We start from the raw sequence: 18,911 nt of genomic DNA, 5'->3' as shown, positions 1-18,911 counted from the left end.
CTCCGAGGTTCCAGTATCAAGTCCTGACTCCGAGGTTCCAGTATCAAGTCCTGTCTCCGAGGTTCCAGTATCAATTCCTGACTCCGAGGTTCCAGTATCAACTCCAAGCTCCGAGGTTCCAGTATCAAGTCCAGGCTCCGGGGTTCCAGTATCAAGTCCAGGCTCCGAGGTTCCAGTATCAAGTCCTGACTCCGAGGTTCCAGTATCAAGTCCTGGGTCCGAGGTTCCAGTATCAACTCCAGGCCCCGAGGTTCCAGTATCAACTCCAGGCCCCGAGGTTCCAGTATCAAGTCCTGGCCCCGAGGTTCCAGTATCAAGTCCTGGGTCCGAGGTTCCAGTATCAAGTCCTGGCTCCGAGGTTTCAGTATCAAGTCCAGGCTCCAAGGTTCCAGTATCAAGTCCAGGCTCCGAACTTCCAGTATCAAGTCCAAGCTCCAAGGTTCCAGTATCAAGTCCAGGCTCCGAGGTTCCAGTATCAAGTCCTGGCTCCGAGGTTCCAGTATCAAGTCCTGGGTCTGAGGTTCTAGTATCAAGTCCTGGCTCCGAGGTTCCAGTATCAAGTCCAGGCTCCGAGGTTCCAGTATCAAGTCCAGGCTCCGAGGTTCCAGTATCAAGTCCTGGGTCCGAGGTTCTAGTATCAAGTCCAAGCACCAAGGTTCCAGTATCAAGTCCAGGCTCCGAGGTTCCAGTATCAAGTCCAGGCTCCAAGGTTCCAGTATCAAGTCCAGGCTCCGAGGTTCCAGAATCAAGTCCTGGCTCCGAGGTTCCAGTATCACGTCCTGGCTCCGAGGTTCCAGTATGAAGTCCTGGCTCCAAGGTTCCAGTATCAAGTCCTGGCTCCGAGGTTCCAGTATCAAATCCTGGCTCCGAGGTTCGAGTATCAAGTCCAGGCTCCGAGGTTCCAGTATCAAATCCTGGCCCCGAGGTTCCAGTATCAAGTCCAGGCTCCGAGGTTCCAGTATCAAGTCCAGGCTCCGAGGTTCCAGTATCAAGTCCAGGCTCCAAGGTTCCAGTATCAAGTCCAGGCTCCGAGGTTCCAGTATCAAGTCCTGGCTCCGAGGTTCCTGTATCAGCTCCAGGCCCCGAGGTTCCAGTATCAATTCCAGGTTCCGAGGTTCCAGTATCAAGTCCAGGCTCCGAGGTTCGAGTATCAAGTCCTGACTCCGAGGTTCCAGTATCAAGTCCTGGCCCCGAGGTTCGAGTATCAAGTCCAGGCTCCGAGGTTCCAGTATCAAGTCCTGACTCCGAGGTTCCAGTATCAAGTCCTGACTCCGACGTTCCAGTATCAAGTCCTGACTCCGAGGTTCCAGTATCAAGTCCTGACTCCGAGGTTCCAGTATCAAGTCCTGGCCCCGATGTTCCAGTATCAAGTCCAGGCTCCCAGGTTCCAGTATCAAGTCCTGGCTACGAGGTTCCAGTATCAAGTCCTGGCCCCGAGGTTCCAGTATCAAGTCCTGGCCCCGAGGTTCCAGTATCAAGTCCAGGCTCTGACGTTCCAGTATCAAGTCCTGACTCTGACGTTCCAGTATCAAGTCCTGACTCCGACGTTCCAGTATCAAGTCCAGGCTCCGAGGTTCCAGTATCAAGTCCAGGCTCTGACGTTCCAGTATCAAGTCCTGACTCTGACGTTCCAGTATCAAGTCCTGACTCCGACGTTCCAGTATCAAGTCCAGGCTCCGAGGTTCCAGTATCAAGTCCAGGCTCTGATGTTCAAGTATCAAATCCAAGCTCGGAGGTCCGTGTTCCGAATCCTGGCTGCGATCCCCGAGCTCCAAGTCCTAGCCCAGACCCTGAGTCCTGGCCTAGTCCAGGGCCTGAGTCCTTGTCCATTAAGCCTATTCCCATTTCCACTTTGCTCTCCTTGATTTCTCTCTGTTCTATCCTTGCATCATAGCTCTCCTTGTAACTAGTAATAAACTCTGTTTAGTTAACCCCACAAAATAGTGTTTTGTGTCCTGCATTTGGGTCCTCCCCCAGCACCCTTGCCCCCACATTGTGACATGTATAAATTAAAGATTACAGATCGAAAAAACCCAAAGTATTCCACTTTGCTGAGTTGAGTGTCTTTTCTCACTTTCAACCTTTCCTGTCCACTTTGGAAGTTGTCCAGACAAACTGCAGGAAACCAATTGCTCAGCCTCCTGAGTCTGATTATTCAATACCCATTTACACTAATCAGATTCAAGTTCAAGTTTATTGTCATTTAACCACATACATGTATGCTGCCAAATGAAAAAATGTTCCTGCAGAAGAAGGTGCTCAACACAGTACATATAACTCACACATATAATATATTAAGTAATATTACCACAAATTAATAAATAATAAAATATATTCTGGAAGATTGACATTTAGCATAAGGTACATTTATGACACAAGTTAAAAAGCAAACATTATAATGCTATTGGCACTTCATACGTGATGAGACCTAGGTATGGCAGGGAGTTCAGTAATCTTACAGCCTAGGAGAAAAAGCTATTTCACATCCTAACAGTCCTTGTCCTAATGCTGCTGTATCTCCTGCCTTCTGGTAGAAGGTCAAAGAGATAGTAACATGGAGGTGAGGTGTCAGACAGCTTACAATTTTCATACCACATGTTGATGCAGCTGGTCAGCACACTCTCAAGGTTGCTCCTGGAAAAATTAGTTAGAATAGGGCTGGGGGAAGCCTCTCTCACCTTAATCTCCTCAGGAAGAAGAGACACAGCTGTGCTTTCTTGACTGAAGAAGTGGTGTTGAGCGACCAGATAAAATCATCCATTACGTGCACTGATGACATTTAATTCTTCCTACATTCACATCAACTCTCCCCAGATTCCACTGCTCAACAACCACTAGGGGGAATTTACAGTGACCAATTAACTAAACCAGTAGCTCACTGGCATGTAAGAGAATACTTTTTCCAGCATCTGCACAATCTCTTGTGCTCCATATTCTTAAAGTGATCCCTAGTTCTAAATTACAGGAGGAACAATCCTCTCTATTCACTCTGTGAAGACCATGAGAATTTTACACAAAATTGTAGAATCATAGATCATATAGCACATATACATGGGTGGGTACAATACAACTCAAACATTCACCCCTTATGTATACAATTTAGCACACAGATCCCACAACATGGGCATGAGTATTGATTTATCTAAGATCTAGTAATATCTCCCCTCTGTTGTGTACATTTATGTACACCTTGCTGTTGTATCATACAGCAAGACAAGTATTAGATTGTCAACAGATTCATCACCAAGATAGGACTGCTGAGTCTTTCAAAATCATAGAAGGTGGAGTATGCTTTATGATCAACTCCTTGTGGTAGACAAACATGGCAGTGCCGTTCCAGTCCTGCTCACCTGACTTGAAACATCTCACAATCAAATGTCATCCATTTTATCTGACACGGGAGTTTTCAGCTACTTCTTTGGAGGCGGTGTGCCACCCACTTCAGGCCAGTATCAAACAGGCTCTAGACAATTTGAGCAACGTAATCATTTCCTCATCATTTTGGGGGATGTTAACAAGGATAGCTTGAAAAAAATCTCTAAATGATTATCATCAAGATATCACTTGTGTAACTAGAAGAACCAACACATTGGACCACTGCTATACTACCATCAAGAGCACTTACTATGCTATCCCATGCCCACAATTTGAAACACTGATCACCTGGCTGTACTTCTACTCCCTGAGTAGAGGCAGAGACTGAAGACTGCAGCACCAGTAGTGAGGACCAAGAACGTTTGGACAAGGGAAGCACAGGAGCACTTACAGGACTGCTTTGAGTCAATGGATTGTACTATTCAGGGATTCATCTTTGAATCTGAATGAGTACACTGCAATTGTTACCGACTTCATTAAAGCCTGTGTGAATGAGTGTGTGCCTACAAGAACGTACTGTACATTCCCAAATCAAAAGCCGTGGATAAACTAGGAGTTTTATTTGGTAGTCTGCAGAGCACTAGATCTATGATATTCAAGTCTGGTGATCCAGGACTAAGTGAAAAAGACCAGGCATGACTTACAGAGAGCTAACTCAAGAGCTAAGGAACAATTCTGAATGAGCTTGGAGGCAGAATTGGATGTATGTCAACTCTGGCAGTGTTTGCAGGCCATTATTTCCTACAAAGTGAAACCTAAACCTAACAGGACTCTGGTCAGCCCCCACTTGGAGTATTGTGCTCAGTTCCGGTCACCTCACTACAGGAAGGACGTGGAAACTGTGGAAAGGGTGCAGAGGAGATTTACAAGGATGTTGCCTGGATTGGGGAGCATGCCTTATGAGAATAGGTTGAGTGAACTCAGCCGTTTCTCCTTGGAGCAGCGGAGGATGAGATGATGAGAGGCACTGACTGTGTGGATAATCAGAGGCTTTTTCCCAGGGCTGAAACAACTAGCACAAGAGGGCGCAATTTTAAGGTGCTTGGAAGTAGGTACAGAGGAGATGTCAGGGGTAAGTTTTTTATGTAGGGAGTGGTGAGTGCTTGGAATGGGCTGCCGGTGACGATGGTGGAGGTGGATATGGTAGGGTCTTTTAAGAGACTCCTACACGGAGCTTACATGGAGCTTAGAAAAATAGAGGGCTATGGGTAACCCTGAGTAATTTCTAAAGTAAATACATATCTGTCACAGTATTGTGGGCCAAAGGGCTTGTATTGTGCTGTAGTTTTTCTATGTTTTCTATGTTTCTAACATCATAAATGACAGTGATGTTTCAATTCCACTTTGCTTTTTACACTCGTTTTGAAAGGGAGAATAAAACGAAAGCTATGAGGATCCCTGCACCACCTGGTGACCCTGTGACCTCTGTCTCAGAGGCCGGTGTCAGATTGTTTTTCTAGAGGGTGAACCCTCACAAGGTGATGGGCCCTGATGGATTACCTAGTAGGGTTCTGAAGACCTGTGCCAGTCTGCTGGCGGGTGTGTTCAAAAACATTTTCAATCTTTCATTGCAACAGTCGAAAGTCCCCAACTGCAAAGAAGAGCTGCTTAAGAAGAGCAGGGTGAGCTGCCTTAACGACTATCATCCAGTAGCACTCATATCTATGGTGATGAGTGCTTTAAGAGCAAACACGAGGAAATCTGCAGATGCTGGAAGTTCAAACAACACACACAAAATGTTGGTGGAACACAGTAGGCCAGGCAGCATCTATAAGGAGAAGCACTGTCGACATTTCGAGCCGAGACCCTTCGTCGGGACTAACTGAAAGGAAGATACTAAGAGATTTGAAAGTAGTGGGGGGAGGGGGAAATGTGAAATTATAGGAGAAGACCGGAGGGGATGGGATAAAGCTAAGAGCTGGAAAGGGGATTGGCGAAAGTGATACAGAGCTGGAGAAGGGAAAGGATCATGGGACAGGAGGCCTCTGGAGAAAGAAAGGGGGAGGGGGGAGCACCAGAGGGAGATGAAGAACAGGCAGAGTGATGGGCAGAGAGAGAAAAAAAAACAACTAAATATATCAAGCATGGAGTAAGAAGGGGAGGAGGGGCATTAACAGAAGTTAGAGAAGTCAATGTTCATGCCATCAGGTTGGAGGCTACCCAGCCGGTATATAAGGAGTTGTTCCTCCAACCTGAGTGTGGCTTCATCTTGACAGTAGAGGAGGCCATGGATAGACATATCAGAATGGGAATGGGACGTGGAATTAAAATGTGTGGCCACTGGGAGATCCTGCTTTCTCTGCTGGACTGAGCGTAGGTGTTCAGCAAAACTGTCTCCCAGTCTGCGTCGGGTCTCACCAATCTATAAAAGACCACACCGGGAGCACCAGACACAGTATACCACACCAGCCGACTCACAGGTGAATTTTCGCCTCACCTAGAAGGACTGTCTGGGGCCCTGAATGGTGGTGAGGGAGGAAGTGTAAGGGCAGGTGTAGCACTTGTTCCGCTTACAAGGATAAGTGTCAGGAAGGAGATCGGTGGGAAGGGATGGGGGGGGGGGGGGGGGGGGATGAGTGGACAAGGGAGTCGCGTAGGGAGCGATCCCTGTAGAAAGCAGAAAGTTGGGGGGAGGGAAAGATGTGCTTGTTAGTGGGATCCCATTGGAGGTGACGGAAGTTACGGAGAATTATGCGTTGGACCTGGAGGCTGGTGGGGTGGTAGGTGAGGACAAGGGGAGCCCTATCCCAAGTGGGGTCGTGGGTGGATGGGGTGAGGGCAGATGTGCGGGAAATGGGGGAGATGCGTTTGAGAGCAGAGTTGATGGTGGAAGAAGGGAATCCCCTTTGTTTAAAAAAGGAAGACATCTCCTTCGTCCTGGAATGAAAAGCCTCATCCTGAGAGCAGATGTGGTGGAGACGGAGTAATTGTGAGAAGGTAATAGTGCTTTAAGAGGTTGGTCATGGTGAGAACTAACTCCTGCTTCAGCAAGGACCTGGACCCACTGTAGTTTAGGTCTACGGTGGATGCAATTTCATTGGCTCTTCACATGGCCTTGGATCACCTGACAATACTAATACCCATGACAGGATGCTGTTTATTGACCACAGCTCAGAGTTTTAACACCATCATTCCTACAGTTCTGATCAAAAAGCTCCAAAACCTGGGCCTCTGAACTTCCATCTGCAACTGGATCCTCGACTTCCTCACTGGAAGACCACAAAATGTGCAGATTGGAAATAACATCTCCACTTCACTGACAATCAACACTGGTGTACCTCAAGGATATGTGCTTAGCCCACTGCTCTGCTCTTTCTATACCCATGACTGTACGGCACAGCCAGGCACAGCTCAAACGGCATCTATAAATTTGCTGATGACACGATTATTTGTTGGCAGAATTTTTGATGGTGATGAGTAGGGGTACAGGAGCAAAATATATCATCTAGTAAATGATGTTGCAGTAACAGCCTCGCACGTAGTGTCAGTAAGACCAAAGAATTGATTGTGGACTTCAGAAAGGGTAAGACGAGGGAACAAAAGGCAGTCCTCATAGAGGGATCTGAAGTGGAAAGAGTGAGAGTTCCTGGGTATCAACATCTCTGAGGATCTATCCTGGGCCTGACATATCAATGCATCTACAACGAAGGCATAACAATGACTATATTTCGTTAGGAGTTTGAGGGCATTTGATATGTCACCAAACATAATCGCAAATTTCTACAGAGGTACCGTGGAGAGCATTCTAACGGGCTACATCGCTGTGTGGTGGTGGGGGTGGGGGGCAGCGGCTACTGCAAGGATCAAAAGTTGTGAACAGTCGGCCTCTGCAGCATCCAGAACATCTTCAAAGAGTGATGCCTCAAAAGCTGGCAAACATTATTAAAGCACAGCTTTATCCATCACCCAGGACTTGACCTTATTTCACTGTTACCATCAGGAAGGAGGAACAGAAAGCTGAAGGCACACACTCAGTGATTCAGGGACAGCTCTTCCCCTCTGCCATCTGCTTTCAGAATTCACAGTTTTTTTCTATTATCATGTATTGCATTGTACTGTTGCTGCAAAAACACCAAATTTCACAACATATACCAGAGATGAAAGCTGATTCCGATTCAGTTATGAAGAAAAGAATGGTTATGTATTTCTATATGTCAGGATACATTCATATTCAGCTCACCAACTAGTGTTGAATCAGGGTGATTCTTTATTAAAAGAAACCTCACTCTGCTTCCCCTCATCCTTCCCTTTGTCCCATCCCATTGTTCACTTTTATCTCTTATTGGATTCCTTCCTTTTCAGCCATTTAACTTTTCCACCCATCACCTCCCAGCTTCTCACTTCATCCCCCTTCCCCTCTCATCTTGTCTCACCTATTACCTGCCAGCTTCTCACTTCATCCCCCTTCCCCTCTCATCTTGTCTCACCTATTACCTGCCAGCTTCTCACTTCATCCCCCTTCCCCTCTCATCTTGTCTCACCTATTACCTGCCAGCTTGTCCTTCTTCCCCTTCATTCATCTTCTCTTTCTGGCTTTTGTCCCCTTCCTTTCCAGTCCTGATGAAAGGTCCCATCATGAATTCCTCCAGAATTTTGTGTGTGCAGCACAGAAACAGGCTCTTTTGTCCATAAAGTCCATGTCAACCGTCAAGTTCCCATCTGTATTGATCCCATTTAGTAACACTTGATGTTTAACCTTCTATGCCTTGGTGATTCAGGTAACTGGTTAATTATTGTCACAGAAACTAACATACAATTAAAAGCATTTTTTGTGTGCCATCAAACAGGTCATTTCATACACAAGTATATTGAGGAGGTACAAAGGGAAAACAAAACTGAACACAGAATATAATATTACAGTTCCAGAGTAAGTAAAGTGCAGGTAAGCAAATAGGGTGCAAAGGCTACAGTGAGCTACATCAAGAGTTTGGGATGAAGAGGTCCTTTCAGGACTCTGATAACATCAGGATAGACTGGGTGTTACATGTTCTCAAACTTCTGTATCTTCTGCTCAATGGAAGAAGAAAGAATGTCTGGGATGAGAGGCAACATTGATTCCATTGGTGGCTTTCAGGAGGCAGCATGAAGTGTTAACAGTGTCAATGAAGGGGAGACTGGTTTTCATGATCGACCAGGCTGCACTTACAACTCAGGTCATCCAGATACTTCTTCACCACCCTCTCAGGCATCGCATTCCAAGCTCTAATTACCCTCTAGCTGAAAGCATTCTTTCTCAGATCTCCATTATATCTTTTACCCTCATATAGAGTCAATACCTTCTTTTCTATGGTAGGCAATATCTTCATACCTCTCTGCACTCCCATCAGTATAGTTATGACAACCAGGACTGCACAGAAATACTCTGTCACCTAACCAATCTTCCTCCTCTTACACTCTGTGTCTTGGCTAATGAAAGCATGTCAACTATTTTCAGTCTCTGTGTGACCACTTTCAGAGCTCCATGGAATCATACACAAATGTCTTCTTGTTCTTCAGTCTTGTCATTCAACTGCAATATCCTCTTACGTCTTCCATAATGTATCACCTTACAATTACCATGATTGTAAGATGTAAGATTATTTTGGATCATCACCCAGCTTCTTACTTCATCTCCCACTCACCCACCTTCCTCCTCATCTGGTCTCACCTCTCACCTGCCAGCTTGTACTCCTTCCTCTCCCTCTACCTTCTTATTCTGGCTGCTTCCCCATCCTCTCCAGTCCTGAAGAAGGGTCTCAGCCTGAATTGTTTATTTCTTTGTATTGATGCTGCCTGACCTGCTGAACTCCTCCAATATTTTGTGTGCAAAGAAACACAGAAACATAGAAAACCTACAGCACAATACAAGCCCTTTGGTCCACAAAGCAGTGCCAAACATGTCCTTGCCTTAGAAATTATCTAGGGTTACTCATAGCTCTATATTTTTCTGAGCTCCATGTACCCGTCCAGGAGTCTCTTAAAAGACCCTATCGGATCTGCCTCCTCCATCGCTGGCAGCCCATTCCATGCACTCACCACTCTCTGTGTAAAAAACTTACCCCTGACATCTCCTCTGTACCTACTTCCAAACACCTTACAACTGTGCCCACTCATGCTAGCCATTTCAGCCCTGGGACAAAGCCTCTGACTATCCACATGATCAATGCCTCTCATCATCTGATACACCTCTATCAGGTCACCTCTCATCCTCTGTCGTTCCAAGGAAAAAAGGCCGAGCTTACTCAACCTATTCTCATAAGGCATGTTTCTACAAGCCAGGCAACATCCTTGTAAATCTCTTCTGCACCCTTACTATGGTTTTCACATCCTTCCTATAGTGAGGTGACCAGAACTGAGCACAGTACTCCAAGTGGGGTCTGACCAGGGTCCTATATAGCTGCAACCTTACCTCTCGACTCCTAAGCTCAAACCCATGATTGATGAAGGCCGAAGCACCATATACTTTCTTAACCACAGGTTCAATCTGTGCAGCAGCTTTGAGCGTCCTATAGACTCGGATCCCAAGATCCCTCTGATCCTCCACACTGCCGAGAGTCTTAACATTGATACCATATTCTGCCATCATATTTGACCTACCAAAATGAACCACCTCTCACTTATCTGGGTTGAACTCCATCTGTCACTTCTCAGCCCAGTTTTGCATCCTGTCAATATCCCGCTGTAACCTCTGACAGACCTCTGCACTATCCACAACACCCTGAAACTTTGTGTCATCAGAAAATTTACTAACCCATCCCTCCACTTCTTCATCCAGGTCATTTATAAAAATCACAAAGAGTAGGGGTCCCAGAACAGATCCCTAAGGCACACCATGGGTGACCAATCTCCATGCAGAATATGACCCATGTAGAGCCACTCTTTGCCTTCTGTGGGCAAATCAGTTCTGGATCCACAAAGCAATGTCCCCTTAGATTCCATGCCTCCTTACTTTCTAAATGAGCCTTGCATGGAGTACCTTATCAAATGCCTTGCAGAAATCCATATACACTACATCTACTGCTCTACCTTCATCAATGTGTTTAGTCACATCCTCAAAAAATTCACTTAGGCTCGTAAGTTATGACCTGCCTTTCACAAAGCCATACTGTCTATTCCTAATCATATTATGCTTCTCCAAATGTTCATAAATCCTGCCTCTCAGGATCTTCTCCATCAACTTACAAACCACTGAAGTGAGACTCACTGATCTATAATTTCCTGGGCTATCCCTACTCCCTTTCTTGAATAATGGAAAAACATCCATGACCCTCCAATCCTCCGGAACTTCTCCCATCCCCATTGATGATGCAAAGATCATTGCCAAAGGCTCAGCAACTCCTCCCTCCCTTCCCACAGTAGCCTGGGGACAATCCTGTCTGGTCCCAGAGACTTATGCAATTTGACACTTTCCAAAAGCTCCAGCACATTCTCTACCTTAATATTTACATGCTCAAGCTTTTCAGTCTGCTACAAGTCATCCCTACAAACACCAAGATCCTTTTCCGTCGTGAATACTGAAGCAAAGTATTCATTAAGTACCTCTGCTATCTCCTCCGGTTCCATACACACTTTTCCACTGTCACACTTGATTGGTCCTATTCTCTCACATCTTATCCTCTTGCTCTTCGCATACTTGTAGAATGCCTTGGGGTTGTCCTTAATCCTATCCACCAAGGCCTTCTCATCACCCCTTCTGACTCTCCTAATTTCTTTCTTAAGCTCCATCCTGCTAGTCTTATAATCTTCTAGATCTCTATCATTACCTAGCTTTTTTGAATCTTTCGTAAGCTCTTCTTTACTTCTTGACAAGATTTACAAACAGCCTTTATACACCATAGTTCCTGTACCCTACCCTCCTTTCCCTGTCTCATTGGAACGTACATGTGCAGAACACCACACAAGTATCCCCTGATCCTTTGCCACATTTCTTCTCTACATTTCCCTGAGAATATCTGTTCCCAATTTATGCTTCCAAGTTCCTGCCTGATAGCATCATATTTCCCCTTACTCTAATTAAATGCTTTCCTAACTTGTCTGTTCCTATCTCTCTCCAATGCTATGGTAAAGGAGAAAGAATTTTGATCACTATCTCAAAAATGCTCTCTCATTGAGAGATCTGACACCTGACCAGGTTCATTTCCCAATACCAGGTCAAGTACAGCCTCTCCTCTTGTAGGCTTATCTACATATTGTGTCAAGAAACCTTCTTGAATACACCTAACAAACTCCACCCCATCTAAATCTCTCACACTAGGGAAATGTCAATCAATATTTCATCATCATTGTTGATAGGTCGCACCTGGAATTTCCAGTTGGCAGATGATTTCCCTCCACGCTGCTCTGACATATTGGGAAATCATGTACATGTCAAGTTACAGCAGTTCTTTGCCTTTGTCTTCTGCCGAGTGAGTTTTTTTTTTAAAGAGATCACCAGCTCTTAACCCAGCACGGATGGAGACCGTGCAACGGAGCCGGCCTGATTTGAACTTGAGACCTCTCGCCCTGAAGTCCAGCGCTGATGCTACTACAACACCAGCCGGGCTAATCGATATTTAGGAAATTAAAATCTCCCACCACGACAACCCGGTTATTAGTACACCTTTCCAGAATCTGTCTCCCTACCTGCTCCTTGATGTCCCTGTTACTGTTGGGTGGTCTATAAAAAACACCCAGTAGAGTTATTGACTCCCTCCTGTTCCTAACTTCCACCCACAGAGACTCCGTAGACAATCCCTCCATCTCTTCCTCCTTTTCTGCAGCCGTGACACTATCTCTGATCAACAGTGCCATGCCCCCACCTCTTTTGCCTCCCTCCCTGTCCTTTCTGAAGCGTCTAAAACTTGGCACTTGAAGTAACCATTCCTGCCCTTGAGCCATCCAAGTGCATTTGGGGACGGATTTGTCAGCTGCTCCAGGACTTTCTGTGGCCATTCTCTTCCCCAGCGCTACCATTGAAAACAAATCCATCTCCCGTTTTCTGTCTTTGAATGAGGGTGATTTATCTGCCAGTAACTGGTAATAATCATTTTTAGTTCAATATTTTGTGTGAAACTGCACCAATATGATAACTACTGCATTGTTCACTGGGCTCACAGAACATTTTGAATAAAATAAGCACCAGTAATTGGAAATAGCAGAATGATTAGGAGAGATGGAAGAGATATGTCCTCTTTGTGAACAGACTTACTTATCCCTGCATCCCCCCCACCCCCACCCACTCCCCCCATCACAGACTTGAACATCTGTAAATCAACAGTTATCCTACAAGGTCACAGAATGTCTCAGTTGTCTCTCTGGGCAATGAACGCACCAGTCATGTCATGAATATGCTCGCAGTGACATGTTTTTAAAATTCAAATCATTTAAGCAAATCAGCGGACAACTGCAGGTTTGAGTCAATAGATTTACACAGTGTGACATTTGAATGCAAATCATGCCAAAGAGAATGAAACTAAAAACTTTAACTATTGAACTGGATAAAGAAAATTATCCTGCATTCAAGAAATTTCATTGTTTCAGAGATGTTTATTCTTTTACATTTTTAGTGAGTTTCCCATGTTACTTTTCACAACTTGTTCAAGTGGATCCCAACATTCATTGTGGTTTCTTTCATCCCTAACATGTAGTTTTCTTATTGATTTAATTCCAACAAATTTACATAAATCTACCACAGTTAATTTCCATAACTTAAAAATGAATGCGGGAGGTGGGGGAAGGGGGGGGGGGGCAGAGAGAGAGCTTACACTATGTCAAAGATATAGGTGGTGGGACCAAGTCTAATACTTCCAGCAATGGACACAAAACACTGAAGGAACTCAGCAGATCAGGCAGCATCTATGGAGGAAAACAGTTGATATCTTTGGTGGAGACCCTTCAGGTCTCAGCCTAATATGTAGACTGTTCATTTCCCTCCATAGATTCTACCTGACCTGCTGAGTTCCCCCAGTGTTTTATATGGATTTCCGACATCTGAAGAATATCTTGTATCTCTAATACATCCTGGATTGTTGATGACATAGATTAGAGTGTCAGCATATTTTGTGAAGAAGATGCGAACAAAATTTTAAAAAATGAGAACAGACTAAGTAAATAAACAAAGAAAAAGAGAACACAGTTTGAAAATTCCATCACTTTAACATTTTCAACCTTCTCACTCTTACCATTTGCAAGCTCTGCACTAGAATTATGAATAGCAAGATCGCACAAACAGCAACTTAATATTAGCCTCCTTGTCTTTGAATCATAGAACCCTAATAATTCATAGCCACTTTATTAGCTACCTCTTGCACCTAATAAAGTGGCCACTGAGTGTATGATCCTGGTCTTCTGCTGCAGTAGCCCATCCACTTCAAGGTTCAACGTGTTGTGTATTCAGAGATGCTCTTCTGCACATCACTGTTGTAAAGCATGGTTATCTGAGTTACTGTCACCTTCCTCTCAGTTTAAACTAGGCTGACCATTCTTCTCTGACTAACAAGGCATTTTCACCCCCAGAACTGTCTCTTATTGGATGTGTTTTTTTGTTTCTCATACCATTCTCTCCAAACTCTAGGGTCTTGTACTTGAAAATCCCAGGAGATCAGCATTTTCTGAGATTCTCGAACCACCCTGTCTGGCACCAACAACCATTCCACAGTCAAAGTTAGTGTCAAATAGAATATGTCTTAAAGAATAGAGGCATACAAGATGAAAAGAGGCACAGACCAAATGGTTAGCCAGAGGCATTTTCCAGAGTGGAAATGGCTAATATGATGGTGCATAATTTTATGCTTTTTAGAGGAAAGTTTAGAAGAGATGTCAGAGGTAACATTAATACACAGAGAGTGGTTGGTGCGTGGAACTTTCTACCAGGGTGGTGGTAGAGGCAAATGTATAAGGGAGATTCAAGAGACTTTTAGATAGGCACATCAAAATTCTGATTGAAAAGCTCCTGAACCTGGACCGCTTTACCTCCCTGTACAACTGGATCCACAACTTTCTAACTGGAAGACCACACTCTGTGTGGATCAGAAATAACATGTCCACCTCACTGACAATCAACACTGGCACACCTCAGTGATGTGTGCTTAACCCACTGTTCTACTCTCTCCACACCCTTAACTGTGTGGCTAGGTACAGCTCAAATGCCATCTATAAATTTGCTAACAATATAACTATTGTTGACAGAATTTCAGATGGAGACGAGAGGGTGTACAGGAGTGAGATATAGTATATCAGCTGGTTGAGTGGTGTTGCAGCAACAACCTTGCACTCAACTAGAGTAAGACCAAATAACTGATTGTGGACTTCAGAAAGGATAAGACAATGAAAAACACACCAGACCTCGTAGAAGGTGTAGTATCTGAGGATTTATCCTGGATCCACATACCATTGCAGCTACAAATAAAACACATCATTGGCCATATTTCATTAGGAGTTTGAAGAGATTTAGTATGTCACCAAAGACACTTGCAAATTTCTATAGATGTACCATAGAAAGCATTCTATCCGTCTGCACCAGCATCTGGTATGGGTGGGGGGTGGTGCTGTGGGAGCACTGCACAGGATTGAAATATCAGTAGAGAGCTATAAACTTAATTGGCTCCATCATGGTCATTAGCCTCCATAGTATCCAGGATGTCTTCAAGGAGCAATACCTCAAAAAGGCAGTGTCCATCATTAACTAAACCCATCACCCAGGTCATGTGGTGTTCTCATTGCTACCATTAGGAAGAAGGTACAGAAGCCTGAAGACACACACTCATTGATTCAAGGACAGCTTCTTCCCCTCTGCCATCCAATTTCTGAATGGACAATGAACCCATGATCACTATCTCATGACTTTTACACCAGACACCACAAAGTCCATAACAGCACTCCACTCTCTACAAGAACTTAATGGTGATGTTACTGAGATAAATTCTCTCTCCTCAAGGACATCAGGTCTGTTATCTAACTCCAAACAGTCCATAACTGTGATTCCAAACCACCAAAAGCAAGAAGAATGTCTACCTGATGGAGCTCAACATGGAAAAATCATGGTGTCATTCACTTTAGAAGGTCACCTCTAAAGGCAGAGTACAGTGTTACTGGCAGGATTCTTAATAATGTTGAGGAAAAGAGGAACCTTGGAGCACAAGGCAATAGATCCCTCAAAGTCTGTGTGCAAGTTGGTAGGGCTGTTAAGAAGGCATAGAGCGTGCTGGCCTTCATTAACTGAGGGAATGAGTTCAAGAGCCCGAAGGCAATTTTGCAGCTTTATAGAATCCTGGTTAGACCACACTTGAATGTCCATATGCAGGTAGATTAAAGATTGAAATTTGAACTTGGTCCCCAGACAGAGAATCTGTAGAATGCCTACGAGATGGCTTTTTAGATCAACTTGTGGTTGAGCTCTCTAGGAAAAAGACAATTCTGGTTTGAGTGTTGTGTTTAATTCTCCAGATTTGATAAGAAAGCTTAAGGTAAAGGAACCCTTAGGAAACAGTGATCACAATATGATTGAATTCATCCTGCAGTTTGAGAGGGAGAAGCTAAAATCAGATGTATAAGTGTAATATCCTCGCTTAAGACCATACTTTACTTTATTAGGATTTGTCTTAACATTTTGGCTGGTAAGATTCTGGCAACGGAATGGAGAGTCATTTTCTAGAGAGTGTGCTGGATTGAAGTTTCAAGAAAGAAAGAAGAAGAGGGAGGAATGGAAATAGACAACAAATAGTGGAAAACATACTGAAATGCTCAGAGAGAAATAAACTTAGATAGACAGGTACAGTTGTCAGAAAATCCTCATGTAGACTATGGTCTCATGGAGAATGTGCAGATAACCCTCAGTTAGTCAGCTAGCACACGACATTGGAGAAAGTTTAACACCTTTTTCCTTGGGCGTTGCATGGATTTTTTTTCGTGTTTGGCTAGGTTCTTCAGAGCAGAACAATTCTGGCTTCATTAGAAAAAATAATTCTGCATCCAGCACATAATTCTCTGCAACTTCCACCATCTCCAATGGGATCCCACTACCAAGCACATATTTCCCTCCCTCTCCAATTTTCTATTTTCTACAGGGATCACTCTTTTGGTGACTCCCTTGTTCATTCGTTCCTCCCCACTGATCTTCCTCCTGGCACTTAACCTTGCAAGCGGAACAAGTGCTACACCTGCCCCGACACCTCCTCCCTCACTACCATTCAGGGCTCCAAACAGTCCTGACAGGTGAGCCGACACTTCTCCTGTCAGTCTGTTGGAGTCATATACTGTGTCCAGTGCTCCCAATGTGACCTCCTGTATATCGATGAGACCCGATGTAGATTGGGAGACTGCTTCACCGAGCACCTACGCTCTGTCCACATGAAGAATTTTAATTCCACTTCCTCTTCCTATTCGGATACGTCAAACCATGGTCTCTTCTACTGTCATGATGAGGCCACAATCAGGTTGGAGGAACAACACCTTATAATCCAACTGCGTAGCCTCCAACCTGATGGCATGAGCATCAATTTCTTGAATTTCCAGTAATTCCTCCCCCTTCCCCATTCCACAACCCCTTTTCCCTCTCTCACCTTATCTCCTTGCCTGCCCATCACTTCCCTCTGGTGCTCAACCCCTCTTTTCTTTCTTCTGTGGCCTTCTGTCCTCTCCTATTAGACTTCCCTTCCTATAGCCCTGTATCTCTTTCACCAATTAAATTCCCAGTTCTGCACTTCATCCCTCCCCCTCCCAGTTTTACCTATCACCTTGTTTTTCCCTCTCTCCCTTCCCCCACCTTTTCAATCTGCTCCTCATCATTTTTCCTCCTGTCCAGCTGAAGCTTCTTGGGCAGAACTTTGACTATACTTGTTTTCCATTGATGCTGCCTGGGCGGCTGAGTTCCTCCAGCATTTTGAATGTGTTGACTGAAACAAACTGGATTGGTTACGTGATAATGAGCTCTAATGATTATGTACATGATATATATACTATATGCATGAGCCTTTTTCTTTACTTAGTTTATTATAAGTTTAAAAAAATTTGCCAACACAAAATATTTTGTTTATACTGGGTTAAGCTAAGTTATCGCTGCCTGACAAACTGCAGATTTACATTGGTGTGTCAGTATGCATACAAGTAATAGCCTTATTTTCCTTAGAAAAACATTAAAATTTTTATATTTTTTGTTTACCCGAATCATATCCACCATAGACTCATTTATTCACTGGTAACAGCCCTTTTATCATTATCCCTTGCATTGTAGAGTTATGTTGCTGTTTGTTTGTATTCACAGTAATAGCTAACTCCTTATGAGCCTATGGTGAGAGGATTACTTAGGTATTATCGTGGAGTAAAGGAAATTACAGAGGCACGGAGGAGGTGCTGGCCAAAGTTGATTGGAAGGGAACAGTAGCAGAGATGATGGCAGAACAGCAATGGCTGGGGTTTCTAGGAGCAATTCAGAAAGTGAAGCACAGATATATCCCAAGGAGGTATTCGAAAGGGAGGAAGACACAACTGTGGTTGACAAGGGAAGGCAACGGCAACATAAAAGGAGAAGAGAGCACATATAACAAAGCAAAAATTATCTAATGAATTGAGAAGCTTTTAAAGACAACAGATAGCAACTAAAAAGCAATAAGGAGGGAAAAGATGAAATATGAAGGTAAGCTTGCAAATAATATGACATTGTAGCGGTGTGCTACACGCAGTCCTGCAATAACGACATGGAGTTGGTGAGCTGCAGTTACAAAAGAGGTTTATTCAAACTTCACGGCCTCGCTTTAAAGCCTTCCTGATCTAATGCGTATTCACAGTCCCGTCACGCGCGTGGGCTTTTCCCCTTGCTGGTGAAGCAGGCTTGGCGCCCTCTTTGGGACCGGCCTCAATGCCGGCGCGCGCCACTTTGTGAGCCAGCTCGAGTGCGCTGGGAAGTGAGTCGCCACATAACCCCCCCCCCCCCCCCAGAACCGGCGATACACCCCCCCAATGTCCACAGTCTGGGTCGGACTCTGTTTGGGAGGTCTGCCTCTGCACCACGGTGCCTGAATCTCGACCAGCTGCACCAAGTCCACATGGGCCGGTTTGAGTCAGTCCACCGTGAAAACCTCCTCTTTCCCCCCAATGTCCAGCACGAATGCGGACCCGTTGTTTCTGATCACCCTAAGCGGCCCCTCGTAGTCTGAACAGGGGGCACATGATTCGGGCAGCTGTAGGGAGGAAGCGGTGGTAGAAATTCACCATACCCACAAATTCCTGAAGGCCTTTGATTGTGTTGGGTCGGGGGAAATGGCGGACCACGTCTACTTTGAAGGGCAGAGGGGTTGCCCCGTCTTTAGTAATCCTGTGGCCAAGGAAGTCAATGGTGTCAAGCCTGAACTGGCATTTGGCCGGGTTGGTTGTCAGGCCGTATTCACTCAGTCGGGCGTAGAGTTGACGGAGGTGGGACAGATGCTCCTGACAACTGCTGCTGGCTATGAGGATGTCGTCCAAATAGATGAAAGCGAAGTCCAGGTCGCGTCCCACCGCGTCCATTAACCGCTGGAACATCTGTGCGGGATTCTTCAGGCCGAACGGCATGCGGAGGAACTCGAAAAGGCCGAAAGGGGTGA

The sequence above is a fragment of the Hemitrygon akajei genome, chromosome 1 (genome assembly GCF_048418815.1).
Source record: "Hemitrygon akajei chromosome 1, sHemAka1.3, whole genome shotgun sequence".
Classification (NCBI taxonomy): domain Eukaryota; kingdom Metazoa; phylum Chordata; class Chondrichthyes; order Myliobatiformes; family Dasyatidae; genus Hemitrygon; species Hemitrygon akajei.
The sequence above is the reverse complement of the archived record's forward strand: the minus strand, read 5'-3'. Positions refer to the sequence as shown.